This window comes from Passer montanus, unplaced genomic scaffold (assembly GCF_014805655.1).
Source record: "Passer montanus isolate IOZ18808 unplaced genomic scaffold, ASM1480565v1 scaffold3, whole genome shotgun sequence".
NCBI lineage: Eukaryota > Metazoa > Chordata > Aves > Passeriformes > Passeridae > Passer > Passer montanus.
Genome location: NW_024367707.1, coordinates 9,752,098 through 9,776,162, shown reverse-complemented (window position 1 = coordinate 9,776,162; position 24,065 = coordinate 9,752,098). Strand labels below are relative to the sequence as shown.

At 40.0% G+C, this 24,065-nt stretch overlaps 1 protein-coding gene across 4 annotated transcripts in view; it reads right to left on the bottom strand.

Annotated features, from left to right (window-relative positions):
* The window catches only part of ARHGAP6 (Rho GTPase activating protein 6), a 311,150-nt gene that overhangs the window by 96,059 nt on the left and 191,026 nt on the right, over positions 1-24,065 (bottom strand). The window contains exon 1 of one of the 4 annotated variants that reach the window (XM_039714414.1): positions 23,354-23,481. The exons of 2 other annotated variants lie outside the window; for them this stretch is intronic. The gene's annotated coding sequence lies outside the window, so the exon portion shown is untranslated. Of the gene's footprint in view, positions 1-7,359; positions 7,429-23,353; positions 23,482-24,065 lie in introns of those variants that run through there. One more of the 4 variants, XM_039714418.1, reaches the window with a different exon arrangement.

The window sequence follows — 24,065 nt, the reverse complement described above, 5'->3', positions numbered from 1 at the left end:
GAACCAGGAAGCAGTGGCTGACTCAGTGCCAGACCCCGCCTGACAGTGGAAAAAGCAGCTTCAGAAAAGCCCTGGAATGGTCCCAAAACCTCCCCGCCTCCCAAGCCAAGTGAAGAGAGGGAGAGAAAACTTTACAACTTAGGCAGGGTAAGGCCGGAGGTGGCTGACATTTCAAACAATAGCATACTAAACTGGAAACGTAAACCTTGGGACACAAAGCAGGTCTGAAACAACTCTGTGATACAGCACCTTGCAAGCACCAGAGGAAGAGTGGGTATGGGCAGGAGAGCACCCAAGTGTTTCCTTCTCAAGCCATTCATCACCCCACGTGTTCAGCTTGTCGGAGCCAAAGAAACCTGGCACCACCTCTGCCAGTATGCCAGATTTGTTATCATTTTGAGAACCTGATAATATCCCAAATAAGATCCCAAAAGGTAAAAGATACAGTCAATGCAGCACTATCTCTCTATGGGTAAACAGCTCCTGTCATTACATTCCTGTGAGCACATCTACAGCCTGAGGGGGACAATCTGTGAGTGACCAGTCTTAAACCACAATAAAACCACATTAATAAATCTCTAGATTGACTACATGCACAGCAAATCAAAAATTTTCATTGTAATCCCATTAACTGAGAGCGCTCCAGTTTAGCTTTTCCCAACCTGCCACTGTCATCTCCCCTTTCCACCCACAGAAAATTGCCTATCCATTTCTGAGCTCCAGTCTGAGAAGACAGGCCACTCCTGTCCAAGCAGCAGCTTTGTAACAGCAAGGTAACTGCACAGGATTATTATCTAGATGTAAAACCTTAATTGGTGAAAGCTCCTGCACATTTAACTACCAGAAAAAAAACCTCCAGCTTCTGTTCCCAATTGTTATCTCCTATGTTGCATACCTGTTAGCAGAGTTTAGCAATCAACAAGTGGTACAGTTTAATTTGACTGAGAGATAAGCTAAACAAGTTAGGTGGGATGATAATCACCATGAAGGCCATGTTACTTTTCAGAAAAAAAACCAATGTCAACTAGAGAGACCCAGGCATCTGTGAAAAATGGTACAACTACTTCCCCATTCTGTTTCCATTTCCAGGCGGAGATGCTCTGTGTTGCACATGCTGGGGAAGAGAGGGCCAGTCTCGGATCACCATAACTCCCAGCTTGCTTTCCTCCAGCCCAGGAGCACAGCTGTTTGACAAGGGAATCTACACTCTCAACAGCACAACTTTCCTGCATGAGAAAAGAGGCAGCCCTGACCCACACTCCTGAAAAGAGGAATCTCATCTCAAGTAGCAGAGGCTCTTCCATGGCTGCCTTTGCTTCTGCAGGAAAAGCAATGCCCTGGCAGTATGGAAGCTCTCAAAAGCTGAGAGCTGCCACACTCTTACAGCCTGGCTTGATTTACACCCCTGAAGAAGTCACCACCCAAATCAATAATGACCTCACAACAGTGTGATAAGGTACTTGTTATTTTTGAGAAAAATTAGTATTCTGACAATGTGCCCGAATCTAGCTTTGCTCAACACAGATGCTCCATGGCAAACACATCTAGGAAGGGGTGAACAAATGGCTGCTATTCTTCCAGAACTTGTGTTAGGAGTTGGCACTGCTAAATTTAGGTGGCAGGAGCTGCATTTGTTCATCAGTGAGTGTTGTAAGTACAGTTGCTGATGCTCCTCTCCTTATTTTGCCCTATCAGTTTTGCCAATAGAATTCCCCATGCATCAACACCAGCTTCTACTAACAGAGATTATTTCCATACCCATAAATACATGGAGAGCTATGTAACCACCCAGGCTGCACCAACGCAGTGAGAGCTATGGAAATCCTTTCAGTCAGAGACTTTATATGTGCACAGTTCAGACACCTCACCAGCACCACCACATAGGCAAGGTGGCAGTGACAAACACACTGCTTGGCCAGGATGCAAGGGAAACAGCAGAAGTACAAACCAGGATGGAAGATTCGTCAGACCTGTGAATGTAAATAGGTGTGTGACAAAGAAGTGACAGCCCTACACAAGTACTGCTGTTACATTAGATGTTAAACACATCCCCTTGTAAAACTGCATGTAACTATCAATATTGTGGATTATATATATATATATATATGATTATATAAATAATGTGGATTATATAAATACTTAGAAACAAAGGCCAGGCCTCACTGAAAACTCTCCAAATATCTTTGGGTTAAAAAATACCGCAGCTCTTTTTGCTGCAAGGCTGGGTTCACATTTAACACTCCAGGATATCATATATCAAAGAGAGCTTCCTTTTGCAAAGAGCTGAGTGCCTTTCTTAGAAAGCTACCAGAATTTCTTTCCTTCTTTTTTTGGCAGTCTCATGTAACCAAACTTATCATATGCAGACATTAGGCAACAGAGATAACACTCCGTAACTCTCCATATAGTGGACCAGGTCCTGGACAAAAAGACCAACTGCAACTGGTCCAAACAGAGCTGGAACTGTCAAAAGTTTCACTCTCAGGGTATGAGCACAGCTGATCCAACAAACTCAAATCCAACTCCTTTTAGCAGAGCATCAATTATTCAATAACAAAAGTCAGCCTATCTCAGTCACCCCTTATCTGCACTCTTATGTAAGGCTGTAGCTTGCACGTTGACTTGCCAGGTTTCACAGGCTATGGAAGAGCTTTTTCCAGAGGCTCCAGCAATGGAGCACCATGCTCCAGAATTCCCATGCTCCAGGCACCACCTGGACATCTCTGCCAGGTACCCCCACACAGCAGGATGTTGCCAAGGGAGTGCTTCTTCACAGGATGTGACCAAGGGATGCCCAAAGAATCCTTGGAGAAGGCACATCCTCCTCACCACAGCCTCACAGGGTGACCTCTCTGCGAGCCACAAGGAGCCCACTGCACACAGCCCCATTCCTTAGGAAAGGGAACCAGTTGGGAAGGGGTTGCACTCACCAGGGATTGCCCCTCACAGAGAGGAGAAGCTCCTCCTGAGGTCTGCAGAACATTCCCTCTGCATGTCCCTGAGCCCTCCCAGCCTGGCAGCACTTGCACTGACACCTTGAGCATCACCTCCCAGCCAGTGACTCAGCTCCTTCCCTTTCCTGCTGCAGAGCATTTAGCAACTCTCTTTGATGTTAGGCTGACTCCAGGCTGCTCAGAGACAGCCAGGAGACATCTCCTCTAGATCATGTTCTTATGTTCCTGCTGTGGGTCTTACAGACTGCACAGCTTCAATCTCCCTGCTTCAGCTTCGGGGTTTTTTGGTTTTTGTTGAATATAACAACCTTCTACCATTCAACTTATCTAAGTGCCATTAGTGGTGCATTAGTATTAAACTACAGAATGGAAACCCAGTCATTCCTACAGTTTTATATATTTCCTTGCTAACTGAGTAAAATCAATAGAAACTAAATCAGATTTTTTTTCTACCCAGTAAAATGCAGTGGTGCCTCAGGTGAGTCTGTGCATCTATCTTAGAGAAAGACAAGGGCACTGGAAAAACATATTCTATTGTAACAAGGTAAACCCAAGCCAGGTCAGCTTTCCTTTCAAAGATACAGAGTTTTGCTTGCTAAATTTAATGTTTGCGGAAAATTTTGTATATTGTCTCTTAGTATTAACAGCTGACCACCTGTTTTCATAAAGAACCATTTTCTGGAAAACACAGAATTATTCTGTTCAATTTTCCAAATTACAGTTTTCTGTCTTCAAAAAATGCTGAAGATAAAGACAGGAGTGCTGCTTTCTGACAATAAAATACTATCATTGGTTGCATAAACTGGGCTTCAGTTCAACTCCTTTGCTCTGTAATGTCATCAGTATGAAGGCAGAAAAATCTTTGGCATAATGCTACTTTGAAAATACTTAAGAGTAGCTATTTCTAACCATTTAGCAAGAATTCACTTTCAAGACACTGCAAATAACTTCCTGTCATTTTTAATCTGGGAAAAAAATAAGTAAAAAGAAATGACTACTTTTCTTTCAAGCTTTGTAAGAAAAAAAATGCATGTGTAATATCCATGCCCAAAAGGCTTTGAAATAACACTAGTTTAGGGTACTAAATTAAACTGGCTAAGATTATTCTGAGTATCTTTATGTATTTCTGCCTCAATCTTCCTAAGCTTTTTACGGATGCCAGCGATGTCTGATTAATCTTACAAACGGCAAATAACCTGCTTTTGCTTTGAGATTATACCATTTCTTCAGGTGAGAAACTCCAGTTTATCTAAAGAGAAGTCTGAAGTGGTTGGCTAAACGAGACACTAAAATATTCATATCACCCAGTAAATCTCCAAGTTTAGTTTTTCAGACAATTTATGTAAGTGTGCTGCATGCCTACAGCTGTCAGCAGCACTGGCACACTCCAGATGAGTACCCATGAATCAGAGAGCCAATAATTGTATGAAAAAGAAACTGCATATCCAGTTTTGGAAAAAAAATCTAATAAATACCTGCATGTACTCTCATGCCAGAGCATAATTCACAGTATTAAGTGGAAGACTTACCTGAAACACAGTTAAATACAGCTGAGAGGAGAAACCTTTAACTCAAAAAGTATGAGAGGTTTGCATACCATGTAATTGCACCCTGACCATTACATTTTCTCAACAATTTCTTACCTTTTATAATACAATAAAAGAATTGAAATGTTAACATTTTCAGTTACATATAGTTTTCATATAACAGGTATGCTTATGTGATTCCTAGAAACTCACTCCACATTCACTAACAATTCAGTGGAACTGAAAGACTTCCACTTCGTGTGACCTAAAGAGCAGCAAGAATGCATTGATCAAGTGCAAGTTCTGCTGGCGTCCCTCTAAAAACACAGAGTGCTATTTGGCAGTCATGGAATGCTGGACAAGGGCAATCAGGTACCATGGAGGGGATGAGAGCCAGCCTAGAAGCTCAGATGGAAATGAAAAACTAACTTTGAGGAGCTGAATCAATCTATTTGATAGAAGAGCAAGAAAGGAAATGGGCAGCAGTTGGAATAGCACAGGCTCCTTAAGGTGAGAGAGATGAAAGCAGGTTTGTCCCACTGAGGGAGAGATGGTGAGACATAAAGGAGAATCTTGTGGTAGGGTGACCCTGAGGGAGCCTGAAGGAGTGAGAGTAAAAGAGATTTGGAGATGGGATTGTGTCACCAGAGCAAGTGACTGAGTCAGAGAAGCAAAAAGGATAAGCCATCTCAAGGTCTGGGTAAGGATGGAGGAGGCGAGGGTTGTAGGAGGAAGAAAATGGCAGACATGAGGCAATGGGAGGAACACATTCTTGTTGCAGAACTCAAACTTTGCAATCTCCTTTCTAATAAGTACTGGTCACTAAGACATAAATATCTAAAAGGAGATCTTTTTGTCAGTCTTCCCTTTAGCTCAAATATTTCAGTTATTTCTCTCATCTCACGTGAATTCACAAAATGCCATAATGAATGCAAGAAGGCAGTAATTATCCTCTACTGAGTTTTAAAATGCATAAAATTGGTAGCAAAGGTTTATTACTTTTTCATCCGTGAAAAAAAATGTGCATGCTTCATGCACTGCTTCTCAGCAACTCGAGAGCAGTGAACTTATTCCAGTTAAATACCTCAGTGTCATTCACTTGAAAACTGGGTCTTAGTTCGGTCATACTTTTTTGAAAATGCACTGTGTAATACTGCCATGAATTCTACTGAAGATAACTTTTTTCTTTTAAACTGAAAAATGAAACACCAGAAACAAACCTACAAATTTAGGAACTCTGGTTATGAGATGTTAATGCTCAAAATATTAGCAAGGATATCTGTAAAATAAATCTTAGCTCTGAATAGCTAGGTAAACATGTTTGGTTCATGAAAACAAGGCTTAAAAACTGAGTAAAACTGCAAGAGTTCTATAACTGTGCATATTTGTGTTTCATTTACAAATATATTAATGCCTTTATACCTACTCTTCAGTGAAAATCAGCAACCTTAACTAAGATTTACCTCTGATCTTGCATAAAGAACCCAAGGGGGAAGCAAAGTGCCGCTCTGCAGCCTAAGACTTCCAGTGACATTGCAAAGAACAGGAGCATTATCCAAACTCTCTTCCCCTGAAATTCAGCTGTCAAATACCCTTAAATTTCAGTAATAAAACCAAAACCACCACTAAATTAAAATATGTAATTTTAAACTAGTGAACGGACAACAGGCACTTTTTTGAATCCTAAAGTGAGTGTTTCTATACTCTGGGATGTGATGTGTGGTTTCCACTCTTGTAGCATTCCTCCTGGATATGCTGGTTCCTCCTGGATATAAGCTGAGTTCCAAAAAACTAAGAGGGTTAAAGTCTCTCTGTGGACAGCAATTACTGGAGCACATCCATGCCAGGGCTGCTTCTGTAACACTGCTGCAGAGACAGCCAGCAGAATTCCCCTCCTGCCACAGGTCTGCATAATCTTTCATTTACTCTATAATACATCATCATTCCTACATTAAAAAGAACTCCATAGTAACCAAAAAGTTTTAAAAACTTTGCAAAAAAAAATCACTGTCAGGAGGAAGGGAGGGGATGAGAAGAAAGGAAGCTATGAGATAAAAAACTTGTCCCAGTGACATTCACATAAAACAAAATTTCATCAGGCAGAACAAGGGATGCATTTGTCCCTTGAAAAGCATTCTTTTCAGAGACGCCTGAATCCCTGCTTTCTGTTATGTAAATAATTTCTTTTCTGTTGTCTCTGTTAAGATCATGCAGTCTTGCAAACGAGTCTGAGCTGGGCAAACACAGAGCCATTTCTCAGCTAAAGTCATAAATTACTTATTGTTTTAATATACTGGAAAATTGGCAGGAAGTGGGGGAAGGTACGTCAGTTACACAAGACTTTATACCATCACTTATCCTTGCCTTCCATTAAAAAAGCCTTAGTTGCTGTAGCAACTGTCAAACCACACTCTGGTTCCTCTTCCTCCAAGATACAGAACTTCTCCAAAACATTCACACACAACACAGCTCTCCTCCATCCACAGGACAGGCTTCTGGCACTTTTGCACTGTTTAAGAAGAGGCTCTCCAAGAAGCTGACAAATCCCTCGTAGACCTTTTACTCCAAAGATTGCTCCTGTAGAATAGAAATCCTTCAGAAATCCTTAAAATTCTTGGATTTCCTCCCATACATTTACCCTCTTTTTATTCTCTTCCTTTTTCTTCTTCTTTCTCTGCATTATACAGAATGTTACTCCATTCAGCTTAATTCACCACTACATCCTCCAGCACTAAACAAAATGCCTACACATCTGTCAGATTTCCCTTCTCTCATTCCTTCCATCAAGGGGAAGGCACATGCAATGGGGACAATGTCACAAAACACACATTGAAACACCTCTAGGTCAGGAAATCCAACGGCAGAGAGAGGCTTCCTACCCAACACCTGAAGAGAAAACCTCTCTCCACAACCACATCTTCTCAATCATTTCTGGGGAACCCCTGCTCTGTCACCACGGAGGACAAGTCTTTTCTCACTGGCTGAAAATCTACTCCATGGGACAGAGATCTAAACACACACACAAAACAAAACAAAAAAAAAAGAGAGCAGAGAAGAAACCATTAGCATGAAGAGAAAGCTCTGTCAGAAACAAGATAAAATCACACACTACCGAAGAAAATCTCATGAGGAAGTGAAAACATATTCCTCCCCTTTGTGCAGCATGCCAATACTAATGAGAAGCAAAGTTCTGGAAGTTCTTACATGGTCAAGGACACTACCCAGGCCAGGATGCTTGCACAATAAAGGGAGGGCTTACCCACCTTCTTACCTCCTTCAATCCTTAGCAGCTCCATCCTATTTCTAGCTAGAATGTGATGCTTAAAAAAATGTTTATGCCTAATTTTTTTTTTGTTTTAGGGACACTTAACGCAAGCAAATCTGTTAAACACAATGGGATGATTATTTTTAATTGTTATTTGGAAAAGAAAGCACCATAGTATTGCTCAGATTATCTTCACGGACACATGCAAATTCTGCTCTTCCAAAAGAATTTCCACCTTGGATACACTTACCTTTTCTAGTTTTGTAATTATTTTTCTGAAGTGTGTTGTAGAATGCGGGATTAATGGTTCCACAGAAAATTATTTTTGGCTCCTCTAACAAGACCTAAATTACCCAGCCACTTCACCCTATTGTTCATTTCTTACCATAAGCACCATAAGCATCACTTTCATTCCTTTCTACCCACACACTTGTTTTTCTGACATGGCAAAAATGAATCAAAAATGAACAATGCACTTGTGCTGCCTACAGCAGCAAGAAGCACTGAGGCAGCTATGGGAGAAGGGCATGTGTGTCCATACAAAGTTAATTGCAAAGCAATATGCACAAGCATAGCCTGAACCCAGCTTTCTGTGAGTTTACAGTGGAAACAGCTGCATACTGGCCCAGCTACACATTATAAACAAGGTCACTTGACTCCTGGGAGCAGTGACACACCAGCACTGGTTTGAACCACAAACCAGTCTGTTCCCCAAGTGAACAAAAATCACTCCCTGAAGTTAAGGGAGGAGCACTGTGGGATGTTTTCACTCACTTCCAGCTCTGCCCACCAAAAGCAGTCACTGAATAGGTATTGGTGGCTGCCCTTCCTATCAAAAATTCTCAAACCATCCAATATACTTCTGCACTTAAGAGATTGTTGGATTGTTCCCATACCTCTGTTCTTCTAGTCTCTCTCTTTTGCACCTTGTGTTTGAGCAGGCACTCTAAGGAGGTTTGTTTTTCTGTGCTCAGTCATTCTTTCATGCTTCTGGTGCTGCCCATCTTTTACCATATCCCGAATTTTTATGGTACCCCATGATTTATCCAGGCTCATGCACTTACATGACAAGGGCTTAGGCTGCTATGCTAGTGAAACAGCCCTGAAGGAAGTGCAGGACACCATTTGCTTTTTATTACCACTGAGCATCTGTACATCTTGCACAGAATGAAGAACAGGGCAGCCAGCAGCTCAAGGCCACCGTGGGACATCCTGACTGTCAGGTTTCAGGCTACACTAGAGAACACCAGAGCAATAAACAAGGGCTGTCATTTGCACTAAAGTTCCCAAACCACAACAGTGAGATTTACATCCAAAAAAGGTGTGATGGAGTAGAGCCTAACTCATTACAGTGTGCTTAAACACAAAGCAAAGCAAGCACTCCATCCCATTAATTCACCAGCTAAGATCTGTCAATCTCCAGCTAAGATCAGTCTGAAATCAGCCAGGGGATCCTCATCCTAAACATAAAAACATCCATGCAGTTCCAAAGCCATATGCCAGAACACCTTCCCAGATGTGAACAGATTGGATTGAAAAGTTACTGACCATAGAAATTCATCACCACTTTTCAGTTGCAGATCAGATTTCAGCTTTTTTTAATCCCTATACAAAATTGTCCAGATTACACAAATTTCTTCAAATACAGCATTTTAAATGTGACAGCCAGCTGACAGAGCCAGCCATTGAGCACAAAGCATGTGTTTATAATACTTCCTTAAATACTTCCTCTATTATTTACAGCTTTATGGTAAATGTTACATTATGAGCTGTATCACCCATTTTTGCTGCACCAGTAGTTGCAAAGTTGATCTCCCTTTCAGTACTCCACCTATTTAATCTGAATTATTTTTGTTTAGAATGATAATGTACAAGTAGCTCTGCTTCCGCAAATATTTTACTAAAAGCTATTGTAAAGGGACACATCTTCAAGCCAAGTTTTATTCATATATAAACAAGGTGACACTTTAAAAAAGCTGAAATTATAAAATATGGAGCAGTATCTAACTTCACTACAGAAACAGATTTTAAAATACGTTTTTTTATAACTTCAGATTTTTAACTTTAAAACATTATCTCTGTCTGCCTATAAATAATGAAGTGAATCTGTCCTTTAGAACAAGCAAATATTTCATAATATTTTCTTCTGAGTTCTGCTTTACCTACAAACCAAAATGGACCTCTTACCCTACATATCCCACTCCTGGAGCTGATTAGACAGCTCCCTTTGGATAAAAAACAACCTACTAAACAAAACCCCAACGAAAACCCCCAGGGCATAAGGAGAGAAAGAAACTTACACTCATTTCCCAAGACAGGAAGTTTGAGTACGTATGGCCTGATAGAAGGAGGGGGAAAAAAGCCCTCAAATGTCTGAGCCTAGGAGCTGGGCTACTTCTGAATACATACCAGGATACAGCAAGTTCCTCCTTCCAAAAAAAGCATGATAAGTCACACACTATAGCACAAACCCTTAGGGTTTTTGTTTGGGTTTTCCGGTTTCTTTAGGGAGGGGGAGGGTTGTATTCTTTTTTTTATGTTTCTAAACAAAAAGTTTTACAGCAATACAGAGGAGTAAACAGCTCCAGGATAGGGCAAGGAAACATAGGAAAGCTTAGACTAGGAGAGATTTCCCCACATAACCATCTCAACAGTACCAAAAAGCAAAGAAAATCACCAATCTCTTGAGAAAGTAGGATTTTTTTTCCCCTTTAGTTCTTTGGATTTTCATTCTCTTCATTCATATGAGGAGCTACTGTTCCTTAAAGGTGATGCACTGCAATTGCTCAAACAGCTTCTACTTCATCTGCTCCAAAGGCAGTTGCTAAACCCCACCCCCCCAAAAAAAACAAACCACAAAGCCCCCACTTTCCTTAGCAACATTTTCATAGTAAAGAAAAAATTTGCAGATATCATGTACCATTAGCATATTAAGGTATCACAAATTTTAAAAAATAAAATAAAAACTTGTATATCAACAAAGTGCAATATAATCACATTCTAATAAAGTCAGCATTATGATGTAGAAAACCACCACGAGACTGCAAGATCTTGAATATTTATTGATGAACCACAGAATAGCAATGGTGAAATAAGTCAATACTTTCTTTTTAGAGGAAGGAATCCAGCTCTGACCTATGGTTAGGATATAACTACAATATTAGTTCCTAAAATATCAGTCTTAATCCACAGAGAATTTTCCCAATCAAATTTATTTTGCTGCTGTAGAAGACAGAAGGCTGACTACAGCTTATGGATGTACCATGACATCTGTGTATGGATTTGACCACGTTTCTAACTGCATGTAGGAGCACAGAAACTCATGCTACACAACAGGTCAGGTCTGGCCTCCCCAAAAATTTTGCTTGGATTACTTGCCCTTTCGTTTTTTTCCGCTCCATATTCTGGAAGCTCCATAGTCCTCCCCCAAGCACACACCTGGCATAAATCCTCTTACAAAAAAGTGCCAGCTCCATCCCCATCAAGTCCACAGTGCAAATCTGTTAAGTGCACCACTGGCTCACAAAGCAAGGGCTGTTCTGCTTTACTAAAATGAAAATACAGCTTAAAAAAGGAAAATCCCTCACTGCTTTCCACAGCTATCAAAATGTTACAAATTAACATTGCTTATCTGAGCGCAGAACTTCATCTATGCTGAAAACAACCAGGTGCGCCATGTAGCACTCAGAAATTAATGACTACAAGCAATCCTGAGATATTCAAGTATTATTAGTATTTGTTAAATGTGAAAAGATGAAAAGAAGACGAAACAACACCATGATTATATCGACATACAATTTATATCAAGCTGTGATGTCACTTGCAATATCAAGATGTAGACTCCTATTCACACATGAACTCAAAGAATGTAAGACATTCTGAATTCTGTCCTGCAAATCTTGCAGAGTTCAAAGAGGAAATTACTTTACAAATGCCCTTAGTAATCATGATTCCAGCAGTATTAAATTCACTGTGAAACTATGCATGATATATAAGGTTTGTGGGTTTTTTACAAGGAATTGCAGAAGAAATACATTGGAAACAAAATGCAACACAAACTTACCAGTCAGATGCATCTATATTGATTGATCTATTTTTCTCCTACACCCACACAGATAAGCACCAGAGCATCAGAAAAACAGCTGCTTGTGAGAAATGAGCAGGAGCTTATCTCCAGAAATAATACCATTTTTAAAACTTTAGCACATCTGCTATTTCAGTTGCCTGTAATTGTCACCCCAAAGATTGACTCACGTCACATGATTTTTACAAAAGCATAGTTTTGTTAAACTATGTATGCCTATATTTTTATTAACATTCTACATATATATGAAATACATCTATGAATGTTTAAGGGGGCAATATGTTTCTGGACATTCCCTTTTCTCATTGCACTGTTAGATGTTCTTGTCATGCCCTGCTCTTTCATGTTTCAATTACTGTTGAAGTTTAGTTACCATTTGAATTACTGTCATGGAACAGGTTAATACAAGTGGCTTGTCCAAATGATTAACAATAACTATAGGAGCAATATAAACAGGCTCTGCTGCAAGGAATAAAATTTTAGAGCATTTTTTTTTGCATCTGGATGAAGACGTACCATGAGTTTCTATGTAAAACACACCAATCTTGGAAGCCATGAAGCAGGCTTGCTCGGAGTCACACTAGCCCAGCATCTCATCTGAGCTGCATTTCCTGTCTAAGCACCACCAGCTCTGCCAGACAGAGATACCAGCAGAGGCAGTGGAGCAGAGCCTGGTGTCTGTACACACCCCACCAGAGCAGGAACAAGAAGAGCTCCAGCAGCTGGACACAGCTGAGCCGACGGGCGTGCAGAGGAAGCGTGAGGCTGGACTGGCCAGCACAGTTGGCCAAGCTAAGAGTGAGGCAAAGACTGGGGGCGGGGGAGGCAGGGAGAAGGAAAGAGTTTTACTTGTCACGTTCCCAGCCAACATTATCAATCAGTTCTTGCCTGCTCTGTTCAAAACTGGACGATCACTGTTATTTTAGTTTCATTTTTCCATGCTGGCACAAAATCAACTCCAAGTGGTTTCTAAGTACCCAGGAAGCAGCAATCCACAGCAACTTCCAACACCAGTCAGCTTTGGTGAAGCAACCCCATTTAAAGAAAAGCTATTATGGTCTCAGATTACAAGAGGGTGAAGTTTGTGAGAAGCTATTGCATTCCACAACCAATCTTTCACAGCAATGGATGCATGAACACATATATACACTCACATGAGAAACCTAGAATCCTCCTAAATTCTTTCCTATGGAAAGAAGGGGGATTCAAAAAATAGCAGTGGGGAAGAGCATTATCAAAAGAATGAGAAGCAGTAACACATACTGGAAGGCTGCAATAAGGTCTCCTCAGAATCTTCTCATCTCCAAGCTGAACCCCAGCTTTCTCAGCCTGTCTTCCTAGGAGAGGTGCTGCAGCTCTCTGATCATCTCCAGGACTTGCTCTAACTCATCCGTGTCTTTCTTATGCTGAGGACCCCAGTACTCTGCTGCCTGCAGCACTCCAGGTGAGGTGTCACAAGGGCAGAGCAGAGGGGGTGAATTGTCTCCCTTGACCCGCTGGCCACTCTTGTTTTGATGCAGAGTACCCCTGACCTTCTGGGCCATGAGTGAACGCTGCTGCCTCACGTCCAGCTTTTCACCCACAGGAACCCCCAAGTCCTCTGCAGGGCTGCTCTCAGTGACTTCCCCTCCCAGTCTGTGCTCGTGTCTGGGATCGCCCTGACTCAGGAGCAGCACCTTGGACCTGGACTTGTTGAACCTCATGAGGTGCTCATGGGCCCAACTCCTCAAGTTTTCCCAGGGCCTCCTGGATGGCATCCTGTCCTGCTGTGGTGTCACCTGCAAACTTGCTGAGGGTGCATGGATCCCACTGCCCATGTCACTGATGAAGATATGAAGGGGTGCCAGTGCCATGAGAATCCTGAGGGACACCATTTGTCATCGGCCTCCACTTGGACCTACAGCCACTGACCACAACTCTCTGTCTGTGTCCATCCAGCCAATTTCTTATTGAGTATTAGTCCACCTTTCAAATCCATGTCTCCAAACTGGAGATGAGGATGATGTGTGGGACCATGTCAAAGCCAATATGGAAATCTAAGTAGATGACATTGGTCAGTTTTCCCATGTTGGCCACTACAGTCACTTCATCATAGAAGGCCATCAGGCTGGTCAGGCATGATTTGCCCTTAATGAAGCTGCACCGTCTGTCTCGGATCATCTCCTTGTCTTGTATGTCCCTTAAAAATGCTTCCATGAGGATCTGCTCCATCATCTTCCCAGTATGAGAAGGAGACTCACCAGTCTGTAGTTCCCTAGGTCGTCTTTTCTCGCCTTTCTAAAAATAGGACTGATGTTTCCTTTTTTCTAGTCACTGGGGACTTCACCTGACTCTCAAGACTTTTCAAATGTGGAGAAATAGATTCCATCTTTGGCATGATCAAAAATTCAAATAATCTATTACCAGAAGTGTAAACTTTAAATTACTGGGCTGCACATTCACATTTTGTTTTTGTGTCCATGTATAAACTTTTTTAAGCTAAACCAGGGGAGTAGGGGGAGGTAGTAGATTTTACATTAAATAGAAAATGCCATGCAAAAATTTATGTTAGTAGTAATGCTTCTGCACTGATTCAACTACATGCAAGTCAGTTTTATAAATGCATTGCTCTTGAGGACACAAGCTCTTACAACAGTTCTATAAACATGCTTTGTAAAATGTTTATGTGGGCTCAGTGTGTGGGCAAATTCACAAATAGACATGCTAACTCCCTTCTTCCTGATGACCAATAACCAGAAGAGGAAAAAGAAGAGATCCCTTTCAGAAGAATAGTCTAGACAGTTCAAAAATAGCCTCTGTGCCCTTGCTAGGTACACAGAAAACTGAAAAAGTAGGAACCATGGTGCTTACTAAAACTAGAGTGTTGTTTTGACTGTTTCCCATCCACCCCCAACCTTCTGAAATTCAGCACAGAGATTCGCACCCATTCAGTTCCCAGAGAAGGCCACTTCATCTCAAGGCTTAACTGAGAAGAACCATCAGAAGGTTTCCAGACCTTCATAAAGTGCAAAATCTTGAATATTAGGAGTATTGGTGATGCAAAGTGGCAAGAGGTTTCAGAATCTGAGAGGTTTTCAGAGCTTTAGCTGATCCTTTTCTTATTTGTTCTAATAAAATTCTTTTTTGCTTGCTTGCTAGCTTAATACATATGCTTGGCCTGGGGAAGGAGTTAAATATAGCAAGGGAAATCACATTCCCTCTTTCCTGTCTTTGCGTTTCAGAAAAAATAGCAAAGAAGAGTTGTTTATTCTTCCAAGTCAGTGTGCATGTTCTCTGCACTCAGGATGACATTCCCTCACTGGAGACATGCAGAGTTAGATAACATCAATTTATGTTAAATAATCTTAAAATAGAAACACATACAGCGCTGTTTTAAACTTACTAGATAATCCTTTCTCACAGTCTGATTCTGCATGTTGTTTTTTGTTTTCTTTCAGTGTGTGGGAGATATTATCTCATGTTTTAGTGGATGTGGTCATTTTCTCTCTGTGGCCAAGTTTATAGATTCTTGCAGGTTCTGTTCCCACATTTGGGAACCCTACATTTCCCTCAAGATCCTGAGTGAGCAGGAATTTGTAAAACTCCATTCTGCAAGTGAACCTTCACAAACTTGAAGTGACTGAAACTAGAGAGCCCAGGGACAGCAAGAGCTGCTGCAGGAAGTTTTATCACGCAATGATCTGGGATGTTACAGACTCTAATTTCGTGCTAATACTGCATGCAGACACTGCACCAATATAATAAAGTAATGATGCAACCATCAGATCATATCATAGACTGACACATTTTAATTGACAATACTGAATCACAAATTATGTTTAGCACCACCAAACTCCAAGTCTGTGAACACTAACTCCACTCGGCTCTTACTAGCTGCTATTAATTTGCCATTAGAAACTAAGTACTGTGGAGAGACTAAAGTTCAATTGATTTTTTTATCTTCTCCTCACAAAGTTTTGATATTGCCAACACAAAGACAGTACTGTAGGTGAAAACTGATGAAGTCACCAAGCTGCTAAAGACTGAGCTACCATGACCTGCCTCTCTGATCAATACTTCTCCTGCCATAGCCAGCATGCTCTTTAACTGCTCCATTCCCAGTCCTCCAGCATGCTGTAAATTTGTCCAGTACCTAAACAGTCAACACAACACACTATACAGAAGACAAAAGAGATTGGGCTTGAAAACACCAGTGCAACTAGAAAAAGAGAAAGTGAGCCTAAATTTAACAGGTTTTGTGTTGTGCCTACCTTTCCCCTGCCCCCCTTCCTTAACTCCACAGTATGCATCAGCTCTAACTTGTTTCCCAAGGAACATCACCAAAGTCATTGACAACCTCTAGCCTTAATTTCCCACAGAATGCATGCAAGTCCCTAAAACCCCAAAATATTGCAAGTGGGAAACATTAATGCTGGATGGAGTCCAGACCTGATGATACAAAGTACAATTAAAGGCTCGGCAATTTAACAAATGATAGAAGCTGCCTAACCACATCAAGAAATACCTTACAATGCACACACTTCAAGGGGCATTTTCTGAAGCCTTATAAGTACCCAGTTTCTTGTATTTACACTCTACAGAGAGCCACTGTTAATGGTTCTCATAAAGCACAGCACACAAAAATCAGACAAATTAAATGCTGCAGCCAAAGGTGATTCCTCCCAGCCCTTAGAAGTAACCATGCTTACACTGCTAACTGATGATGCATTTTGCAACATTGCTTGGAAGGAAAGAAAACCAGCACACTCAGAAAATCTTCCCTTTTCTACAACATCCATTTTAAGAGAGTAAGGCAACAAGAGTGACTAGATATATTTTTTTAATGCAAAGATGCTAGTGTTTTACTCTATGATGTAATTCAAGCAAGAAGTGAAAGAAAATTAAACAACAGAAAATTACTTACCTGGAAAAAGAATTCTTGTTCCTCAGTGGACTATCTAACTTCATTTAAAAATTACAGCTGCCTGAGTTTTTCTCTAACAAGCAGAAAAAATTTATACTTGCTTGGCCTAGTGAGTGGAAATAATTATTTTCTGAACTGACGAGTCATTATGAACGTAACTTTGTATTTTTAACCCCAAATCTTCTTAAGTACAAACTGAATCCTAACTTTGATCTAAGGTGTCACACCACCATATTTATTTGAATTCCTACATCATATAGGGAGACTCAATACAACCCAATTTTCACAGCGCGCGCTATTGAAATAACCTGAGGTGACAAAATAGGGTATTGCTGAAGGAACTAAAGCAAATCTTTCCAAATCAATAAAATCCTACACCAGACTTCCAACCTACACCACAAGCACCAAACTTGCTTAATAAGCTGGTATTTAGCATTCAAATCTTAGGCTGCAGAAAAAGAATTGCATATATGGTATAAGACTAACAGAGAAAAAAAATAAAAAAAATTGACCCAGCCTTCTTCATCATGATCCTGATCAGTTATTTATTCAGCCAAGCACATCACATAAGTACCCCAAACACTATTGCTACCCTTTTGCTCCTAGTTACCACAGAAATTGCATTTTGGCATCTAGTTCATAATCTGTAACCAATGGCCTTTTCTGTTTTAGAGATGAAAATTCTGTGATGAGTATTCCTCCATCTTCCCAACAGGTGTGTTAGACTGCAGCAAGTCAGACATGGTGATGTCTTTCAGGCAGACCTGAGGTTCATTCACAGCAAGCCCACTCTGTGACAGAGAGCACTTCAAAGCCTGAGAGAGGCCTCTCAGAACGCGGAGTTTACACTCAGAATCAGACATCTCTGGTAATTCAGCATCAAAAAAAAAAAAAAAAAGACAAGTCATTGAAGTGTTTCTGTTCCTGTAAGCAGGAATGGCAGGAATGAAGGTAAATAGTGATCATGTGCATGGTTCCTTGCATTTCCAGGTCTTCATGTTGGTACTTCACTAAGGGTTTTGTATTTTTTCAGTCAGAGTTCCCAAAGCACTGCTCACTTCTAAAATGCATGAATTGGCTTCCTTGGAAATAGCACTCAGCTGGAAAAGAACATGAGTTATAAAAGTAAAAATTACACCAGGGAATAAGAGAAAGAAATCCTCTGCGTTTACATTTTAAATTTATGAAGCACTTTGCTATAGTGAAAAATTCACACAGCACAAAATCTTGGGGAGCAGACTGCAATTTTGACAGCCTGGTTTTCCTTTAATTCTGTGTTTCTACCATCTTCCCTACATCTTGGTCATTCCTTCCCATCATCCACACCTTTAATCCATACTCTACTGCCCACAGCAGCTTATGGAATCAGAAGCACTCTGGGCACCCTGATACTGCATTATCCTGCAGATAGAGACCAGCTCAGTTTTCCACACAGACAGACTGGTGTGGTGGAAGATGTGTTCCCCAAAAGCCTAGACATTTCCAGAAAAAGACTTTGCCAACAGCCAGTCATCATTCCCTGAGAAAGATGAGCTAATTAGCAAATGAGTACATTTTAGAACTTCTTTAAAATATCATTTCAGGAGCTCCTTGAGTTTTCATGAGGAATAAAGTCTCTTCCTGCTTTCTTTCAACAAGACCTTTAAATCTTATCTTGTCTTCAGGTAGCTTTTTCTACAGCCAAGACCATAACATTTCTGATGCTCTAATTATGAGAGCAGCATTTGCCCTGGAAATATAATAGGAACTCATAGATTATATTATCTAAACTAAGTACTATTTCCCTTCCCACTCCTTTGGAAACTATCCCAAACAAAGCCTAACTCACAGTTTACAGTTCATGCCCACTTAGGACTACATTAACAGCAGCAAACTTGCATGTAAGTAAATGCATCATAATTCTGTGCTGTCACAGCTTTTGGATGATGGACTATTGGAAATTTACAGTAAACTCTGTGAAGTGCAGTAAAGTTTTTAAACCACAATTACATAAAAATCTGAATTTCATATTTTATGCTGCCTCTTAAAGTAAGGTTTGAGCCCTCAGAGTTGTGGAGACAGGTTGGAAACGTGAATGTTTAGAAAACAAAAATCAAAAGGGTCACTGAATACAGATTTTTTAAAAATATATCTATATATTTTTCAAACCATCTCATGATTTCTTAATGCTCCAGACTGGACAGTTTGGATGCAACGGAATTTTACAGAAGTTTAAAAAGAGGTATGGCATGCTACAAGAAAGATGTAAATACATGCACAGCTTTCTCTCTGTCAAAGCATGATTTGCAGGTGTCCTTAATAAAAAGGCAGCTGGAAAGCAAAACACTTTGAGGGATTAACTGTGGAATTAATTTGCTGTTTGTTTGGTCATTTGTGAATTTTACAGATATGCTCCCACATCAGAGAGAGGAACCAAATTATTTATAATGCTCCAATAGGAGAGCAGTTCTAGTGTACTACATCTGGAAATTAATATTTATATATTGAATAAGTTTTGCTATTAAAATTAAACTATGCAAAACTCTAAGCACAGATTGTTTATCTTCTAAAAATACAAGCAGAAATACACATCACTGCAGTATGATAATAAACTAAAAAAGCTCCAACATCCACAAGAAATTACACATTTCATTATCAGACTGTGGTTATACATAAGTTTATGTCCAAACATAACTTTACTTACACCTCACTAAACAAGGTATATCTGTTCAGGATATAAAGATACAACAGTGCAATAGTGATAGTTACCTTCACAGAACTCAGATGATTTTCACTATGGTGAAAAAAAAGTACAGGAAACTGAGATTAGGTCAGTGCTTTACAGACCATTACAAAAAACAACAAAGAAGAAAAGCAGAAAGAATAAAATCTGATCCCTCTGGTTCTGCAGCCCTTTATAGCTGCTAAGCACTGCTGACTGCAGTTCAGATCACACTGCCATGTGCCAGTGTTTCATTAAATGCCAACCTGTGAACTGCAACCTGGCAAAACTACATGTGAACAAAACACATCCTTAAGTCTTGCTGTCAAACCCCCAAGCAACCAACACATACACATACATGAAATAAGTATTTGATATTCTCTGAGATACCATTTCAATACTGAGCATGGTAGTCCATGGTCCACTTCAAATTCAGCTTAGTTGAATGTATATTTAACTGTTAAATGTTATGATCTGAGACAATGAGTGACTTCTCTTCAAGCAACATGTCTTCAGAAATGTGGTTTTCAACTTCTTTGAAGACCACGGTCAACTCTTTCCTAAAATAAAAGCACCCAGAAGTGCTGTAGATAAAGCATCTAAAAGTCACTGCAGAGAACTTGTACTAAATATAGAAGTAATGTGAAGAATTTAACCACATAACACATACATTTTAATAAACATACACTTTAATGGGTTGGTGTGTCACCAATCTCCCCTCTATTCCACAAGATTCTACGTCTTCCTCTCAGAAATAAAAAAAATAAAAATAAAAAATAAAATAAAAAAACCCAACAACAACAACAAAAGCCTGGGGGGAAAAAGCCCTCAAATTATTTGCAAAGTAAGTTCACCAAGGAATTGTTTTGGATTGACACTAGTATCACATTTTTTTCTGACATTCTATAGTCTACTATATTTAATCACAATCAATATTTATATTGCCTAACTTTGACACACATCAAGGTAACACGTCTGACATTATACTCAGCGTAGGCAGTTTCCACTTCTTAGGATAATAATTCAGTCAGATGTAATGCTAAATAAGACTTTAAAACAGCAGATGGCATCACTTAGTTATTTTTAACTGTTGCACACTGACCATTTACTGTGTATCATAATCCATTTTTCATTATGATAATCCATAATCCAGGAAATAACAGCCAGGATGAAAACAGACCTGGTTCTAAGCTTTGAGAGGGACTACGAAATAAGATCTGCTATTCCATCTTCCTTTTATAATTCCTTTCTCAGTGTTCCTTGTATAATATCTAGAATATTGCAGGGTGATTAAAAAAAAAAGGCAGAAAGATGTATTTCTTTCTCAATTCAGATGATATGCAGATTTGAAAAGGTAAACGTGAAAGGAAAAAAAAAAGAAAATATGTTTGTACATAGGTTCAAATTGCCTGGAGAAAAGGGAATTCAGAGATGGCAGCGTACCAAGTCATTTTTCTGAACCCTCTTCAAAATAATAGAAACATGCTCTACACAGGGTATTTAGAAAGCTCCTGTCAGAGTAGTCAGTAGGTGTTACAGTCACAGTGTGTGATCGCAGAGGTGTATTTTTCCAAGTTCTGTGGGGAACTCGAGCTTACAGTGCCACTAGGGAACAGTCAGCTGGACCACCTTCATCAGGCTCGTGCCAAGACTTGTAAATCCAAGGACTGCAGCCCATGGTGCAGACCAGCTGCAGAGGTGACCCTGTACTGGCTGATTCCAGGTAAGGCTGCTGGAATCTGTCTCCTCCTGAACCACAAACTATTCTAGAGTACAACACAGGGTTCCTTGAAACCTTGCATGAAAGAGATGCATGGGAAAGGAGAAATAAACCATACAGAGAAGGGAAAAAATAATACCAGAATACAGGAGAAACACTCTCCTCCTCACCCACACACGCAAAGTTCTGCTTTTCTTTACCCACTCCTAACATTTTCTCTGGTCTTACTTATTAAAAAATCTTTTCCAAGAGCCACGCTGTACGCACTGTCTGAATTTGGAGACTGCAGTCTTAGAGAATATTGAGCAATTCTCTGCAGGGCTCCCAAGAGTATCCTTACTTGCTGGGTAAGTGCAAATGCCCACCAGAATTCACAGAGTATTTAGTGTGCATTTTACAGCAGCCAAGAGCTTGACCTGAGCATCTTCTGTTGGTAGTAATAGATTTTTAATGAATAACGAGTCATGAAAACCAACAGGGCAAAGAAACTTGTGTTAGGAAGCTATAGGTTTCTTCAGAAAATAAAAAAATACTGCAGAAAATACTGAAAACACATATTACAAGTAATGAAGACATTACAAAATATTTTCATTTTCTGTCTTCATAAAGCTCAGTTTTTTCCCCTAGTGCTCATTCAGACCAGCACTGCACTACCAAAGCATTCATCCTTTATGCCCTAAGCCTAGGGCAGAAATAAGCTCTTTTAGTCACTCAGAGCACGTCATTATACCTCTGGAAAGAAAACAGAGCTCCAAACGCTGTGAGGAACAGAGAGGAAAGAAGGGAAGTACAAATCTCTGATACAATTAATTGTTCAATTTTTTTTTTTAATGGAAGTCACTTGCTGAAGTGTTGTTAGTGCATGTATTAGACAAAATTCCTTTTCCTTATGGGTTAATTTCTTTTCCAACCTGCTAACAATATAAATTGAATGTTACTGCAGAAGACAGAATCCATAACAGAATGAATTAAACTTATATATCCAACAACAATGTGAATCCAAACTAACCATTACTAATGTCACCATAACTGGCATTGATACTCACTGTAGCCATATGCTTTCTGCTGAGTCAGTTTTACCAAAGTCCAAAAGGCAGGCAGAAGATAGAAGAATAAATGACAATGTGAATCCAAACTAACAGCACCATTACTAATGTCACCATAACTGGCATTGATACTCACTGTAGCCATATGCTTTCTGCTGAGTCAGTTTTGAAACACCAAAGTCCAAAAGGCAGGCAGAAGATAGAAGAATAAATTCCTAGAGGTTACCAAATAGTTGGTAATGTTATTTGTAGTGAACATCACAACCATAACAACAAGAATTATCTGATACAGTTGTCTAAAGTACCAGTGGTTTGCCTCAAGTGATCTTGCCCTGTCCTACAGTAGAGCTTCATCTCCACGAAACACGATTTGGACACAAAATCCACAAGACACAAGCTCGAGACGTCTGTCCTCAGTGTCAGTGGTGAGGTCAGGTAGACTTTAACTTCCAGCTGAAGCATACTCATTGAAGCATCAGACCATATTCTGACATTACTGAGAGGACTAAAATTACACACAGAGGTCTTGCAGGGCTGTCTAAACCAGAAGCGAGTCAGTTGCCTGAGCCCTGCTGCAATCAGCAGCTATTAAATTGGTTTAAACCCTGTAAAATACCACTGAGGACTTCCAGTACATTTATGTACTTAGCATTTCTACATATCTGGTCTCTAGATACAGGTGGAGCCCTTTAAAATTCCTCAATATAGAAGCCATTCTGTCCTATTTGATGAATTTTGTGGTAACTGAATCTCACAATCAACCTATGTACTGCATTCTTTATGCAGAGGCACACATACAGAAACAGAGGGAAAGCATTTTCTAAAATCACAGGGAAAGTTCTGTAGACATGCCTACATTATTTTACAGTCAGCTACATAGAGCTTTTAAGCTAAGCTGTGTTAATGAAGCATTATATTCCCCCCAGGAGAACTCATTTATTTACTTCTGACGGGAATAAGCAGATCTCCAGAGCTCCAGCAATTCGTACCATGAAACCCGAAAGGATTCAGGTCATGATTTGCCTTCCTGCACCTACAGAGTAATTTCCTTCCCAAATACTCTTTCCCATTTTTTCTAGACCAGTCTTCCCACCTAAATTCTGAATTTAAATAAGCAGTAAGAACATCTCTCAAGTGCATAACAATCTACTTACACCTTTATCCAAATCCTAGCTGTCCCAGTTGGTTTGCAGACACCTGTGCAGCAAATGCCAAAGGGACTGGTTATCTCCTCAGTTCCTTTAACAGAGCCCAATACTGAAAATATGAAAAATTATCTCCTTGTTTCTGTCTTCCACAGTGCTTCTGAACTGGTGGTAGGAGGAGCAGAAAGTCTCTCTTGCAATGTGAGAAAAAGCGAAAATTCCCATCAGAAGTGACTCACCAACATTAATCATATATACACCAGATTGAAAGGCACTCTGAACATGAAGTCTGAATCCCAGCCTCAGCTAAGAAAATAAGAAGCAAATTTCTCAGTACTACCATATTCTTTTAACTGCTGTATCTGTACAGTTTTGCACAATGAAGCTGATGAATATAAATTTATTGTTTCTAGCACTGAACTTTAACAGAGAAGTGCTGCTGAATCTTTTGGAAGAACAAGCAGCTGAGTAACATGGAACCTCCTGTGTCTGGAAATGAATAAGCACCAGTGTGAAGATTTTCACATGTAAAGCATTCATATTCACATGACTTACCACCTGGCCTGTGCATTATAAATGAATATCCTTATAACTTAACCAAGCAGATGAATATTGGGGATGGGTAGAAAGATAAGAAGAAAAATAGAAAAATGGTAAGAAAAAGTCCTACTGTCTCCAAAAGGATGTTTCAGAATGAGAGGATTTATTTTCTTATTTAAAA